The following is a 16,803-nucleotide window of genomic DNA, read 5'->3' on the forward strand; positions in this document are numbered from 1 at the left end:
TTACAGAGTTTTTGTTTGGGGGGTAAAAAAGTTTTGGAAAAGGTAGTGATGGTTGTACAACTTTGTGAATGTAATTAATGCTGCTGATTATATGCTTAAAATGGTTTAAATGGAAAATTTTATATTATACATATTTTACCACAATTAAAAAAAATTAATAATGTAATATAGCAAAACCACTGAATTAAATAATTTAAATGGAGGGGGCACCTGGGTGGCTCAGTCAGTTAAGCATTCAGCTTTGGCTTAGGTCATGATCTCATGGCTGGTGAGTTTGAGCCCGTGTTGGGCTCTATGCTGACCGTTCAGAGCCTGGAGCATGCTTTAGATTCTGTGTCTGTGTCTTTCTCTGCCCCTCCCCTGCTCATATTCTCTCCCTCTCAAAAATAAATAAACATTTAAAAAATTAAAAAAAAAAAACAACAAAACAGCATCTGACTTCGGCTCAGGTCATGATCCTGCAGTTCATGGGTTTGAGCCCCGCATTATGATCTTTGCTGACAGCTTAGACCCTGGAGCCTGCTTCAGATTTTGTATCTCCCTCTATCTCTGCGCTTCCCGCTCATGCTCTATCTCTCTCAAAAATAAACACTAAAAAAATTTTTTTTAATAAACGAATATAAATGATTTAAATGGGTGAATGATATGATATGTAACTTGTATCTCAGTAAGATTGCTGAAAAGAGAAACTTAAAAGACAATAGTGTGCCAAATTAAATACATAAATAAAAATAAAAATGTGTATCCACTAAAAAACACATAAAAAACAAAAAACAAAGAAAAAAACAAGTGTACCATAAGAGTATATTCTCTAGGGGTGCCTGGGTGGCTCAGTCAGTTAAACATCTGACTCTTGATCTCAGGGTCATGAGTTCAAGCCCCATGTTGGATATACCCAGTGTGGAGCTTTTTCTTAAAAAAAAAGAAAATTAACATTGCAAAATTGACTTCTATAGAGTCCAATTTATACTCCTACCAAGAAATCATTCATCCATTTTATTCATTCAACCAATATTTGAGTGCCTACCATGTGCCAGGCGCTATTCTAAGCCCAGGAAACACAGCAAATGAGCAACAACAACATAAAGACAAAATCCATTCCTTAATGGAGCTTACAGTTTTGTAGGGGGAAAGGGCAAACAAAAAAGTAAAATATATAGTATTTCATGTGGAACTAAGTGCTATAGCTAAAATAAAGCAGAGAAAGGAGTGTTGGCCAGGGGTGGGGGCTAGAGATTTGAATAGGATGTTTAGGGGATGAGAATTCTTAAGCCTCAGTTTTCTTATCTGTAAGATGGGACAATAACAGTGCCTATCTCATAGGACTGATTATTGAAAGAATTCTATGAAATTATATGTTGCACATAAAAATGAATATTTCCTAAATGGAAACTATTGTTATTATAAACAACCTTATAGCTAGGAAAAACTGTGGCCTAGGGAGGAAAAATTTGCTTAAGGCCCCAAGAAAAACTGTGGTTGGGTAAGAACCAGAACCCAGGCCTCCTGATCGTTCATGCAGCATACTTTCAAATATACCAAGGGACCAAAAGCACTAAGAAGCCATCCTCCCAAGGGCTGTTAATGGGCAACATGGCTTTAAGTTGAAGAGCTCTCTGGGAATGTGATTTTCACATCAACAAGAGGGGAGGGAAGATGTGGGAGTACATTAGGTTCCTCTTCAAGGAGAAGCAGGCCAACTTCACTCTGGCCTAAGGCTGAGCCTGCTGGGGTTTACTCACAAGACGTCAGATCCAGGATGGTGCTCTCAGCCAAAGGCAACAAGCTTTCTGGCTGCTGCTGGCCCATCTGCTCTGATGAGACTCTCCCAAACCCTGATCTCCCATTGGTTTCATTCCAAGGAATCTCCTGGAGGAAAGATAAGCAGCAGTTATTTCACAGCTGTAGAAATAGTAAGTTCTAGAGGGGTATTTGTATCTGTTTGGCTGGGTGAGATTTTCAAGTAGGACAAGCAGTGGTGGTCTCTCAACTCTCTCTGTGCCTTTTTCTCACCCTGTGGCATCTCCTCTAACCACCTATAACCAGTTACCCACTGCTTGCCTGGGCCTTCTGCTTAACCAGAGCCCTCTCTCTGCCTGGGTTCTATGCTTCAGCCCTATCCTTTCTTCATTGAGTCTCATTCCCTTCACTCATCCTAACCCCTCCTTTAAAAGAAGATGCTCACTAATTTTTTTTTTAATTTTTTTAACATTTATTTTTCAGACAGAGAGAAACACAGCATGAATGGGGGAGGGGCAGAGAGAGAGGGAAACACAGAATCGGAAGCAGGCTCCAGGCTCCGAGCCATCAGCCCAGAGCCCAATGTGGGGCTCGAACCCGCGGACCGCGAGATCGTGACCTGAGCCGAAGTCGGACGCTCAACCGACTGAGCCACCCAGGCACCCCAGATGCTCACTAATTTAACAGATTCAGTACAGAGCAGGATTCAGAGAAGTCAGCATTCTGGGCTTGACCTCTATTAATGTGTGTATGAACTTGGGCAAGTCAATTATCTTTTTTTGGGCTTCAGTATCTTTATCTATAAAGATGTTGTATGTCATTTCAAATACCATGGAGTAGATTATTCTGCAAAGGGCAGAGACCCTAGTGATCTACCTAAAGACAAAAAAGTACACAGAGAAATGGTGAGGCTAAGAGCAGAAATTTTCAGAGTGAAGATGCCAGGGCCCCTAAAATGCTATTAAAAGGTGTGTTATGATGACCAATGTCTGGTGAATGGCATCTAGGATCTGGTCCTGGGTCAGCTACAAGAGGTTCCCACCTAGACAAAAGACCTAGGTTTTAAAGTCTATTCCTGTATTGAGTAGGCCTCAATGCAGGGAAAAATCCAAACTAGCTTTGCACCATACCATGTCCACTCTTGAAAGTGCAAACATAAGAAGTAAAAAGAGCTTTAGCAGGTCACCAACAGTTACTTGAACATCACAGGGCAGGACTCGCTGCAGGTTTCCTCTGCAAGACTAAAAAGAGGAAGGCGGAGAAACACTCAACAAAAGGGATCATGAACTCAAATTTGAGAAAGTGACATAAGAAGATTTCAAAAGATGTTAGAACTATAAGCAAATGTGTGAGTGTTTCCACTTTTGTTTAAACTATGTCCAGTTACATTAATGGACATTAATTCTGGGGTAATTTAAAAAAAATTTTTTAATGTTTATTTACTTTTGAGAGAGAGAGACAGACAGACAGACAGACAGACAGAGTGCGAGCAGGGAAGGGACAGAGAGAGAGGGAGACACATAATCAGAAGCAGGCTCCAGCCTCTGAGCTGTCAGCACAGAGCCCAACACAAGGCTTGAACTCACCAGGCTTCAAGGCTTGAGATCATGACCTGAGCCAAAGTCAGGCACTTAAATGACTGAGCCACCCAGGCACCCCATCTGCTGGGGTAATTTGAGAAAACTTTAAAATCTTAGTGACTATCACTAATATGTGCTCTCTCTCAAGGTGGTGTCCATAATCTTAACTTTACACACAGAGAAAGGCACAGGGAATGGAGACCTGAGATTCCAAATTCTGAAAGAAACTGTGACCCTCACTACATCATTGTTCCTGCCTGGAAAAACAATCCATACACCCACAACAATGGTGCCCCACAGTTGGGTGACAACAAAGTCTCACAGGCTTGAGACTTGCAACACTGTTGGCACATCAGAAGCACTTGCAGATGCTTAGTACTTGGGTTGGTAAATCTACCAAGCCTGCTTAGATCCTATCCTCTCCCTGCTGGAACACTGATCCAGTCAGACCTCCAGAGTCAGCAGCATGTCCTAGCAGAGAAACACTGAAGGAGGGGTGGCACTGTTTTCACGGAGTCTTCAGTGACTTTCCACTGAGCTGTGGGAAAATTTGACAGTTGACTGTGGCTGAATCATAACTCAGAGGTCCTGACCACTCAGATCTTTGAAGATTCCTTTCATTCCTTTCCCAAAAGGGGAACCTGGCACACTCCAATTGGTTAATTCCATTTACCTTCTGTTCCTTGCAACCACACGTAGGTGCAACTGTGTGATCTCAGTGGTGGCAAGAGTATCAGAATAACAGCATCTATAACAGGCTATAACTATAATAGCTTCTATTTCTCTAGTACTTACTGTTCTCAGGCACTTTTTATAGATTTTTTTCATTGAATCCTCATAACCGCTTAGTAGGTTACTCACTATTAGTATCCCTAGTTGACAGATAAGGAAACTGAGGCCCAGAGAGGCTAATCACTTGCCTACTGTTGTACAACTTGGGTGTGAGGTGCTGAGATACTGTAGCATCCTGACTCCCAAAGTCTGTGCTCCTAACTATTATGTTATGCTGCATCCAAACACCAGCACAGTTATTCCGAGCTCAAAAGCACTTCAGATATCATAGATCAACCCCTAGATTTTGCAGCTGAGAAAACAGACCTAGAGGATGATGGGAATTACCTAGTGACAAAGCCAGGATTCGAGGAAGGCTCTTCACACCAGGGTTCAGTGTTCTCTGTTATATCAGAAGGCCTTGGGTTCTCTGCATCATCTTAAGAATCTGGAGTTCTTTGATATTTTATCACTTATTCTTTAGGGAATGGAACTTAAATTTATATAAACATAAAAATACTTTCATATAGTTTTTCTACCATATAGTGATCCTCTAATTCTTCCTACCCCTTTTTAGAAAGTTGTTTTTTTTTTTTTTAACTTGGCTCCTTTTTGCTTTCTCCTTTTTTTAAATCCCAAGAAAGTGAAAGCATTTTCAGATAGGATAAAAAAATCTTTAAAATCTTTAACCAACTTTCCCTTCTTTTACCAAAGTACTTTAAACACTGCTATTCAGTGATGATTTCTAATTGTCAATCATCCAGTTAGTGTTTTATATCCTCGCTCTACCCTCTTCTGCTCCCCCTTCTTAGGAGACGATCAACTTAGGCTTGGTATGTCCCCTCAGCTCCCTGTGTCCATCTCCAGGCCTTACTCTGTTCAGATTCTTCTTTACATCCTGCCTCTTGTCATGGCGATAGTATTCTTACTGCTCCTGAGGCAGTCTCTATACAATGACATTGGCCCCATTCCTTCCCACCTCCTTCTAAATCTGAACCAACAAATTTTAAAGGAGTGAGAAAGGCCTGGAAACAGTAACATGTGGTGGAAAGTATTTGGTCTTTGTAGTCCAACAAATCCTCACCCCTCTGGGTAAGTTAGTTAGCCATGCCAAGCCCCATATGTCAAGTGGACAGGAGATCCCACTTCAAGGTGATGATGAGAATGGAAACAAAGAATGTGTGAAAGGGTTTGTAGATAGCCCAGCACACAACAGACACTGCCTTCTCCACCTTCTGGCTCCTTCCCTTTTTTTTCACAAAAAAACATTCAAAAGAGCTTCATTTTTTCAAATAGCCAGATTTCATCCTCAATGAACTGTTCTTTCTCCTTCTTGTCATTCCAAGCTTATTGAACGTTTATCCTCACAGTTGGCCCTTCCTTCTCCCAATTCAATTCATTTTGGCCACTATATATTGAACTGCTAGGGACAGCTTAGTCCATTTCAGTGCTCTCCCAAACTCTAAATTCAATACACACTTGTGAATTGACCCCTGGAGCATTAACAACTGCTTGGCACTCTGACCTTGAGTGGCCTGCTCATTTCTGCATCTCCTCTGACTTCTGTGAACATTGCTGTCTCAGTCACTTTCAACCTCTCATCTTTCTGCATCCTGTGTCCAGGTGCTCTCTTCCACTCCCATGGATTCAACCACCACTATTTACTCCAGATCACAGGGTATCTCTTTGGAGGTTCCATAGGTATCTAAATCTCCAAATTCACTTTTTCCCCCCCTCATGGCTCTTGTTTCCCAAACGGTTGCACCATCAAACTAATGTTCAAGTGAGAAGCCTGAGTTATCTTGGATGTATTTTCTATCCTCCATATTCTATATTTAAGTAGTCACAAATCCCTTTTATTCCCACAATATTTCCTAAATTCACCCTCTCTACGTACAGTGCTAAGTTCAGGCCTTTGTCATGCCACAGCTAATGCTCTAAACTGGAAGCCCTTGCTTCCAGTCACCCACCCAGCTCACCCTCTGCTCAGATCTGTGATTTACCTAATTAATAGATCTGAGCATTAATCATCTGCTCTAAAATCTTCCTTAGCACTGACCATAGAAAATCCTGAATATTTATATCTCTAGCTCCCCATTAGAATGGAGGCATCTCTTATTAATATCATATCCCACTGCCTACTAGAGTCATTAAATGTGCATTAAAAAAGCTTATTAAATGAATGAATACAACCCCAGAACAATGCCATGGATAGTAGAGAATATGAAAGAAATATAATATACTCCTTATCGTCTAGGAGCCTATATTCTTTTTGGAGAGACAAAATAAACATAAGAAACTACAGTATTAAGTACATAAACTGAGATACAAACTGCAAATGCCAGAGTAGCTCAGAAGAAAAAGGTGGGTGTAAGGTGGACTTCTGGTGAAGACCTCACACAGGAGGAGAGAGTTCCTGAGGACCTTAAAGGATGGGTGGGGGGGCGCCTGGGTGGCGCAGTCGGTTAAGCGTCCGACTTCAGCCAGGTCACCATCTCGCGGTCCGTGAGTTCGAGCCCCGCGTCAGGCTCTGGGCTGATGGCTCGGAGCCTGGAGCCTGCTTCCGATTCTGTGTCTCCCTCTCTCTCTGCCCCTGCCCCGTTCATGCTCTGTCTCTCTCTGTCCCAAAAATAAATTAAAAAAAAAAAAAAAAAAAAAAAAGGATGGGTGGGGTTTGCAAGGGGACAGTGGAAGGAGCAGGATGCTCCAGGATGGAAATGGTATGGTAAATAGCACCGAGCATTGGCTGGACAAAAAGGAGTGTGACCTAATGGGGAGATGGGAGATTATGTTGGGGGACAATGAGACCAACCTGGAGAGATAAGGTGGTCCAGAAAACAGAGACCCTCAAGAGTCAGGAAAAAAGGAGTTTGCCTCAAATAAGAAAGCTGTAACTGTTTTTGAGTGCTCCAATAATGCAAAAGCAACCATACACAAAAGCTATCATAACACAAAAGCTACCTTTTGATACACACATGCTCTTTCAATGCAGCAGAGCTTTGGGATAGATACTATTCTCACCATTTTACAGATGAGAAAATGAAGCACAGAGTAGGTAAATAACTTAATTGGGGCCATACCGCTGTGTAATAAGCACTGTTGGCACAGATAAGTAACATAGTTCCTGCTTTCAAAGATATCAAAATCCAAGCAGAGACGGGTACTCGGGTACTCAAATTAGTACCTCATAAATAATTACTTATAAATCAATGTGTTAGGTCTTGTAACAAATACATACATACGATGGGAGTGTTATTTTAGGAAAAATAATCTAAAACAGCTCTATTAGGAGACAAAAGAAATCAGAGAAATGAGCTTCCTAGAGAATACGGTGATCCAGGCCAGCTCCAGCCAAGAAGGTGATGATGGTGGATAAAGTAAGACTGAAAAAGGGGCAGAATGCAAGACATTTCAAAGGCAGAAAGGATAGTAACAGGTTTAATGTAAGAAAAAAGAATCAGGGGGCACCTGGGTGGCTCAGTCGGTTGAGCAACCGGCTCTTGATTTCAGCTCAGGTCATGATCTCATGGTTGTGGGATCGAGACCCACCCTGGGCTCCGTGCTGAGTGTGGAGCTTGCTTGGAATTCTCTCTCCCTCTGCCTCTCCCCTGCTTTCAGTCTGTCGCTCCCTCTCAGAATAAATAAATAAACTTTAAAAATGATTTGAAAAAGAAATAAGAATCAGACTTAAGTTTTCTTTCTTTTCTTTTCTTTCTTTTTTTTGGGGGGGGTAATATTTTATTTATAAGTAATCTCTACACCCAATGTGGGGGTTGAACTCATAACCCTGAGATCAAGAGGAACGTACTCCATCTACTAAGCCAGCCAGGTGCCCCTACACTGAAGTTTTTTTAAGTCTGGGAAGCTGAAAGGAGGATGTTAGTAACCACAGGGTGCCTGTGGCTCAGTTGGTTAAGTATCTGACTCTTGGTTTGAGCTCAGGTCATGATCTCGTGGTTCACGAGTTTGAGCCCCACATCAGGCTCTGTGCTGAGCTTGTGGAGCCTACTTGGGATTCTCTCTCTCTCCTTCTCTCTGCCCCTCCCCCACTCACTCTCTGTCTCTCTCTAAATAAATTAATTACTAAAAAAGTTTTTTTTAAAAAGAGAAAGGTATCTTCATTTGAAGGCATACTGAGTTGAAGACAAAGTAGGACTGTTCTCCTCTGAGATAATGTAATAGGTCTTACTATAGTTAGATTTAGAAATGTGACTTTTAAAATTGTTTGTACCCAGGCTTGAGTTGTATATAAAGATAGAATTTTTAAACATTTTAATTAACTCTATGCCAGTAGGATGGCCTCTATGTATTTGCTACAGTTTTATTTTCTCTTCACACTCTGCTAGTCTCTATTATCAATGCTGTTTTGCATCACTTTCCACAGAAATGAGGTATGATTATAATAAAATAAAGCTGACATTTAAACATACAAGAACTTATCTATCTGAAACTGATTACACAAACGCTGTTTTTGTTCAACACTTCTCTGGAAATTCTCTGTTCTGGAGTTGCTTTCAGGGTCCGTCTACAACCCAAATTTTATTGACACACTTTGCTAACATCTCAAATTTGATCACCCAATAACTTAGCTTTGAGTTAATTTTTCTTGTTTTTGGTTTTTCAAAAATAAAATCTTCCTTCAACCTCCCCTCCTTGAAACGCTAAACAAAACAAAACAAAACAAAACAACCCAAACTAGATTTCTTGAGCATCAGCATTAAGATTATTCCAGAGGTTGTGCCACAGACTCTGTAGGGATGGAAGAGGCTTTCCAAATATCCTGAGGAGTGACAAAATCACTGTGGGGAAGGGTTGCCCTTACTGAGAACTAGGCATTGTATTGCTAATTATTTTACAGATCTGCTTTTCATTTAACCTTTGAAGCAGCCATACACCTAAGTACTATCATCTCATGTGAAAGAATAGGAAAAGAAGGTACAGAAAAGTAACTTTTATTAGTTATAAAACTAATAGATAGCACTGCCAGGACGTTAAAAACTTATAATTTTGTTACCATACTGTTCTGCTTCCAATAAAATAAGAGCACTGTTGGGGTGCCTGGGTGGCTCAGTCGGTTGAGTGCCAACCTTGACTCAGGTCATGATCTCGTAGTTCTTGAGTTCAAGCCCCGCTTGACAGCTCAGAGCCTGGAGCCTGCTTTGGATCCTGTGTCTCTGTTTCTCTCTACCTCTCCCCTGCACGTGCTCTGTCTCTCTCTCTGAAAAATAAATAAACATTTAAAAAAATTTTTTTAAAGAGTCTTTTTAGAAAAAAAATAAGAGCACTGTTTCCCAATGAATGGTAAAGTTATTTAAAGGATAGCAACACTAATATAATCTCATCTCATGTAGCCATAACTTTAATGTTTATTTATTTATGAGAGAGCAAGAAAGCAGGTGCATGAGTGGGGAGTAGGGGCAAAGAGAGAGAGAGAGAGAGAGAGAGAGAGAGAGAGAGAGAGAGAGAGAGAATCTCAAGCAGGCTCCACGCCGTCAATGCAGAGTCTAACACAGGGCTCCAACTCACGTGCTGTGAGATCATGACCTGAGCTGAAATCAAGAGTCAGATGCTTAATTGACTGAGCCATACAGGCACCCCTAAACTTTTTCTTCTTCTTTTTTTTTTTTTTTTTTTTTTGAGAGAGAGAGTGAGAGACAGCGAGCACACATGTGAGTGGGGAAGGGGCACAGGAAGAGTGAGAGAGAACCTTAACCAGGTTCCATACTCAGCATGGAGCCCTACACAGGGCTCAATCCCACAACCCTGGGATCATGACCTGAGCTGAAATCAAGAGTCAACACTTAACTGACTGAGCCACCCAGGTGCACCGTAGCCATAACTTTTAATACTCTTTTAATTTCATTTGTTTTCCCACTGCTTTCTATAACCTATCAATTCATGAAAATATAAACAACCAGCCATGAAAATTTGTCATAGAACTTGAATTAAGTCTACCTTATAGAAATACACATTAGAAATAGAAATGTTTTTAAATCATCAGACCTGACACCCTCTGATTATATTATTACTATATGGCTTAAGTATGTTATAGTCGGGTCAACAAGCAAATACTATTTCCTTGTCGTTATATAATGTGTTCAACTGAAAGCTATTGTGTATTTACCATCAGGGGTTTTATTCATGAGCACTCAGTTGAAAACAGACAGTAAGTTTTACTTATTCCTCTTTTAAATTCTACTCATTCACCACTGGAATGCCATACACATTTATATATAGCAGACGTTTATACTATCTTAAACTGAATTGGAAGCCAGCAGGCTTGAATTATTTAAGAGAAAAACATTTCCACTTGTCCTGCCAACCATGTTGATCAATGCTCGCTTAAGTGATGTAATCATCTCCTCTCATTTTGTAAGGTCTACTCTCTCTCTTCAGGTGACTAAGCAGTCTGCAATCTTCCTTCCTTTAATTGGATAATTTTCAGGCTTGTCTGATCCTTCCGGTTTTTACAATTTCACGCAGTCATTTTCTCTTGTGAATATGGTTAATGGTTTCATGGCTAAAATCTCTCTTTAGCACACATCTATCTAGAACTCTCCAGACATCTTTCCATACACTGATGCAGCGCAATGCTTTATCTACTCTGGTGTTCCAGACAGACTGGCTACTCTGCAATGGTCACCGTTTTCTGCTTGCAGTCTTGCTTTTTCTTTTTTTGGATTGACCTTCCTGTGTCCTCCACACATCCTTCCGGCTCAGATGTTTGTTCTCCCACCTCTGGACCTGTGTGGCACTTTCAGTAATGTTATCACATAATATTATAAACACAGCTATTGTTTATCAAGCACTGGAGCCTTATGTATATAATACAAACTACCCAGCTTTTCCTCCTGCCCCGTTACAGCTCACCTTCCATACCCTATAAAGTCTGTCTCTTAGAGGCCTACCACAGTGCCTGGTACATAGCAGGTGCTCCAGAAATTTCTATACGGCTATTATTATGATGATGAAAACAAGCACCAAAACTTATTCATGTTTCACCCCAGTGCCTAGCACAATGTCTGGCACATTCAACACATGTTTATAAAACTAACCAATGAAGAGAACAAATATTAAGCACCTTTAAGATCCTTGTGAGACAAGCTATACAGCTCTCCATGGACTGCTAAAACTAACTCTTTAAAGTCCAGACAGGAAAAGTACCCAGTTATTAGGTTAACAGAGATGGGGCAGGGGAGCCCAGAAGCACAGCCCCAAAGTCCAGCAGAACACATGATACCAGGTTCAGGAAGCTCTTGTTGGCTAGTAGCTGTAGAGGCTGAGTATGGAAGATGGGCTTCTATGGATTACTCCAGCACAGGCTAGTATTGGTTTGGCTCCTCAAGTGTAGATGGCATGGTCAGACCAACTCCCTTAATCAGGGAGAAACCTGGGATGGTAAGAAAGGCTCATGGTGATGAAGGGGGCCCTGATTCTTAGCAAACTGAAGCCTTTACCTACAGCACCCACAGAGACCCAAAGATAAGGCTCTGGGGACTTGAGATTTAGCAGTTGGTGGTCAAGGCAGTAGATCATGTTAGAGTCTGGCAAGAACTAGTAGGGCTCAGCAACCAGAGTGAGACTCAAAATCTAGATTCAAGTCTTTGGCAGTGCCAAGTTTAAAAGGGGACGGTGACTGAGATGCCAGAGAAAGACCTGAGTTTAAAGAGAAAAAATGTAGTTTCAAGTACTGAGCTGAAGTGCAGGAGGGCTTAATGCCTCAAACAGGTAGACTAGTTATTTAATTTGGGGCATTCATTCAAACAGGGCTAGCAGCAAGGTTGAGATATGAAGTAGGATTCAGATCCTGGGACTAAGGGCAGGACTTGCCAGTGGTAAGGTTCCTGGTGGGGCAAAGAGACTGGTATCTTATAACAGTACTGCAAGCCCTCCATGATGGATCATTAGCACACATTACAGCCTCTCAGAACACAAAATCTACTTTGCTTCAGTGTTAGGATTTTGAGATACCAGTATCTAAGATGGCAAATAAAGTACAGAACACAAATGCATTTGGCTTGGCTTCACAAATATCTAATTCTTTCTGTATACTTGGTTCACCCATAGGCTGTGTGTATAGCTGTGTACTTGCTTGGTCTCTTAACCCCCAGATAGTGTTTTTCCACTCTGAGCCCCAACCATTTCCAAGTTGAAATTACTCTTTATGGGGGCGGCTGGGTGGCTCAGTCGGTTAGGCATCCAACTTCGGCTCAAGTCATGATCTTGCGGTTCATGGGTTCGAGCTCCACATCAGGCTCTACACTGACAGTGCAGAGACTACTTGGGATTCTATCTCTCTCCTTCTCTCTCTGCCCCTCCCCTGATCTCTCTCTCTCTCTCTCTCTCTCAAAATAAGTAAACTAAAAAAATAAAAAAGAAAGAAAGAAATTACCTTTAAAACCGCAAGACAGTTGTTTCCTCTGATTCTGTGACCAGAACTCCAGTCACTATTATGTCCTAGAATCTAGGTCCACTCACACTAGCAATAAAAATGGTCCTTTTCCTTTAAAAACAACCAAACCAAACACACTACTACTACTACTATTAATAATAAAATCTTCTCATCACCTGATTCTTCAGTAAAACACACTTGTTGACTTTCATTTCTTCAGATACCAAGCTGTCTTGTATTATTCTATGGTCTGTGTATGCTTTTTTGGATTTAATATGCCTAAGTTGTTTTGTTTTCATTCATGTTAAAGCAATATACACAAATCATGGACCATGTGGTTCAAGTACCCATCTGATGACTGCCTTTCTTCTACAATACTCCCACCAAGTGGTCATCTAGACTGTACTTGAACACCCAGAATCACTGAGAACTAATTGTCTGCAGAGGTAGCCTGTTTCATTTTGGATCACCTATTGGAAATAACTGCTTTGGGCTGAAATATGCCTCCCTGAGTTGCTATCCATTGACTCCAGGTCCTCTCCTTAGGGCCAAATGGAACAAATATATTTGCATCTATGTGGCCACCTTCAGATAATCTGAATAAAGTGACAATATTCTTCCTGACTTTGCTTTTTTTTTTTTTTTTGCTAATGTTCCCAGTGCCTTTGACTATCTGTGGTTGTTAAATGTTCTCACCAACATCACTCTTTCTTTTCCGGATGTATTCAAGATGATTTACATGCTTTGTATCTAGCCCAGAGCTAGATAAATTTCAGGTGTGCTCTAGATACTACACCTCTCAATATGCAGCCTAAGGCTTTAACAGCTTTTGTGGCAGCCACATTGTTGGATCACATTGAGCTTATAGACAACTGAGTATCTCTAAATGCCACATGTTTTGCTGCTAAGCCTACTGCATGTTTATGCAATTGTTTCGGGGGGGGTGGTGGGGAAGGAGGTAGAAAAGGTTTATTTATCACATGGATACTTTATGAAATTTGGGTCCCAAAAAGTCAACTTGGGATTTTGCATTCCTAATGATACACAAGTCTGTGCTTAGTTTGCTAGCCTAAATGATTAACAAACTAGTGATGGTTCATGTACTGGATTTCAACTTAGGCTAGTCAGCATTGCTTTATTTCATGACCTCAAAGCGCAGCCTTCCTCAAAAATTACTCATCATTAAAATGTTTACTATTCATCACCAGAAGAACTGGTGGAAAGAGTATAAATGATTCAGTGCAAAGGCATTATCACCACTGGAAAAACACCTCAAAGACAAGTATCCAGCACATTAAGGATAGTATATTTATGATTTCCCATGGGAATATTATATTCAACCCCTTTTCCTTTATTAAAAATAATTATCTTAAAAATTATCTTACAGAGATAACACTGTGTAGATTTTCTTCCTTTTTTTTCTTTTTTTTAAAGTAGGCTTCATGCCCAGTGTGGAGGCCAACACAAGGCTTGACTTCACAACCCTAAGATCAAAACCTGAGCTGAGATTGTGAGTTGGATGCTTAACCAGTTGAGCTACCCAGGTGCTCCTGTATAGATTTTTAAAGATTTTTCAACTTAGCTTATTTGTTTCAAATCAAAGGAAGTGGAATGGATGTTATCCTCATTTTTTTTAAGTTTACTTATTTTGAGAGAGAGAGAGCAGCATGAGCAGGGGATGGACAGAAAGGGAGAAAGAATCCCAAGCAGGCTCCACGCTGTCAGCACACAGAGCTCAATGCGGTCAATCTCACAAACCATGAGATCATGACCTGAGTCAAAATCAAGAGTTGGACACTTAACCAACTGAGCCACCCAGGCACCCCTTGTTATTCTCATTTATAAGTAAAGAAACTAAAGCCCAGAAAGGACATGATTTGTCTATGGTTACATAGCCAAAAAAAGTATAGAACCAGGGTTGAACCCCAAGTCCTTGGGTTGTCCAAGGGTTGTCCAAGTCCAGTGCAGCCCCCACTGTACCCATGGCACTCCAATATAAATGTGGCCCAGTCCTGGCCTTAAGGTGCTAATATCCAAGGAGTTCTCCTCCAGGTGTTAGACAACGTGTGCTCTACTTGCCCTCACCATTCACATAAAAAGAGGGGAGGGGAGCCTCAATGAAAGCAGTTATTACAATACTTGAGAGATGCCAAGCTCTAGCAATAACGAAATCATAGAATTTCTGAGAATTAGTCCACTACCTTTAAATTAACAGATTAGGAAGTGCTATCAAGTAATTCACCTAAAGCTGCAATTGTAGCAAAACCAGGATTAGAACCTATTTATATACCCAATTCAATGTTCTTTCTGTTACACTGTACTGTTTCTCAAAATACAAGTAGGCAGCTGTCTGTTACCTATAGCTAGGACTTTCTGAAAATGGGATCTGAAACATATTACCTATAATTCAAGAATGTTATGGACAAGGATCCCACCAAACTCTCAATACAAAGAAATATGAACCAGGAGGCTAATTAGAGAGTGATGAACTATGACATACTGAACCAGCAACTTCCCATAAACAGAAGATTTCTATATGAAGTAGCCCCCAAGGATGGACTCCCTCCCCCAATATCTACTGTTGTTGCCACTCAGGATTTGGACTACTTGTATCCTAGATGATCAGGGGGCAAAGGCTGAGAGTCTTACTGAAAGAAGAGGATTATGGATCTGCTACAGCCAATTGTGGTCTTTTCAAAAAGCAGACTAAATAAGTAGGTACTGAGTTTATATATGTAAAAAGGACTCATCAAGTGAATATAAACATTTATAAATACTGATATGGTGTTCGATTTGGTTCAACAATCATTTATTGAGCTCCAGTTACATGTGAAGCTCTGTAGATTCAAAGAAATGTCATACCTCTATCCTCAAGAAAGTTAACAGATTGAATATTATGGCAACACAGAAATGGGAACTTAGGTAAGCCTGAAGGAGCCAGCAAAGGCTTTATTGAAGAGATACTTGAATCTTAAGGTTTGGGTAAGAACTATACAAGTGAAGAAGGAGCTGAACAAAGACAGAGGCATGAAATGATACGGAATATACAACTAGAAGCAGTTTGACAATGCTGGAATCCAAAGTGTAGGGTAGGGAAGAGTGACAGCATGAAATGAGGTCAAATCACGGGCTTTATTCCATGCTCTCTTGGACTTCAGACTAAACTAATGGAGTGCTCTTGAAAAACAGATCACTGGGAATCAAGGCCAAGGGGGAAATTGAAGTTGAGAGGCAGAAAGACTGATTATGAGTTGGGTGAAGTAATTTAGGAAATGATAAAAGCCTGTACAAGGAATGTATAAGTAGCAATAGGAATGGAAAAGATGCATCAGATAGGCCGGATTCCAGAAAAAAATCGAGGCCATTGAATGACGTTATCTGAGGGATGTGGTTTCCTGATCTAAATATTTCTTTCAAGGCCTCTCCTGATACTTCCACCATCAGAGTTTCCTTCTACAGAGTTTGAAGAGTCCCTTACTAAAATGGAGTTGATCAGAGCATTTTAGTGTTGGTCAACTAACATTAAAGTGGATTATGCAAATTTAATATGAGTAAAGAAGGCCTTGCAGGGAAGAACATGGCTAGTCAAGAGAGGAGAAGCAAGTAAAACAAAGGATAAAGCAAAACAAAAAAGAAAACGTTCAGGCCACTAAAGGCAGACAAAGAAACTTACTAAATCACCATTTTGGCTGAGCTGGCTCTGCTCTGCTACAAAATCCATTTTCAGTTAGCTTGGATATACTATTCCAAAACTCTTTCATGTGAGACACTTAAGTCTACACAAGGATAATAATAATAATGATGATAAAATGAACCCTAGCAAACAAAGAACTGTGACTTATGAGCTGAAGGAACACCATGCAGAGACAATGTAACACAGAAACTGGGCCTTTAGAAAGTAACTTAGAAATCAAGTCACCTCGAGGAGCCTTGATGGCTCAGTCAGTTGAGTGTCCAACTCTTAATTTAGGCTCAGGTCACAGTCCCAGAGTTGTGGGATTGAGCCCTGTGTTGGGCTCTGTGCTGAGCATACAGCCTGCCTGGGATTCTCTTTCTTTCTCCCTCTACCCCCTCTCTCTTGCTCTCTCTAAAATAAAAATAAATAAAATATTAAAAAAAAAAAGAAATCGGGTCACCTCAGATATTTTTCCCCCATGACTACAAGTGAAATATTATCTCCTGTATTTTCATTTCTACTAAGTGTCACGTTTAATTTGGAAATCTGACAAATACCAAGAACACTTGCCCCATAGTTCACAGTATTACTGGGAGGAGGAAATGGGACAAAAAGAGGCAAAAGCTTGTGTGTGCTGTAAAGTG

General features: G+C 40.7%; 1 long non-coding RNA gene across 1 annotated transcript in view; it reads right to left on the bottom strand.

The window, feature by feature from the left end:
- LOC131489133 (uncharacterized) overlaps positions 1-16,803 on the bottom strand; it is a 52,205-nt gene that overhangs the window by 31,773 nt on the left and 3,629 nt on the right. The window contains exon 2 of the long non-coding RNA XR_009250408.1: positions 1,743-1,869. This is a non-coding gene — a long non-coding RNA (uncharacterized LOC131489133). The remainder of the gene's footprint in view (positions 1-1,742; positions 1,870-16,803) is intronic.

Source organism: Neofelis nebulosa, chromosome 11 (genome assembly GCF_028018385.1).
Source record: "Neofelis nebulosa isolate mNeoNeb1 chromosome 11, mNeoNeb1.pri, whole genome shotgun sequence".
Taxonomy (NCBI): Eukaryota; Metazoa; Chordata; class Mammalia; order Carnivora; family Felidae; genus Neofelis; species Neofelis nebulosa.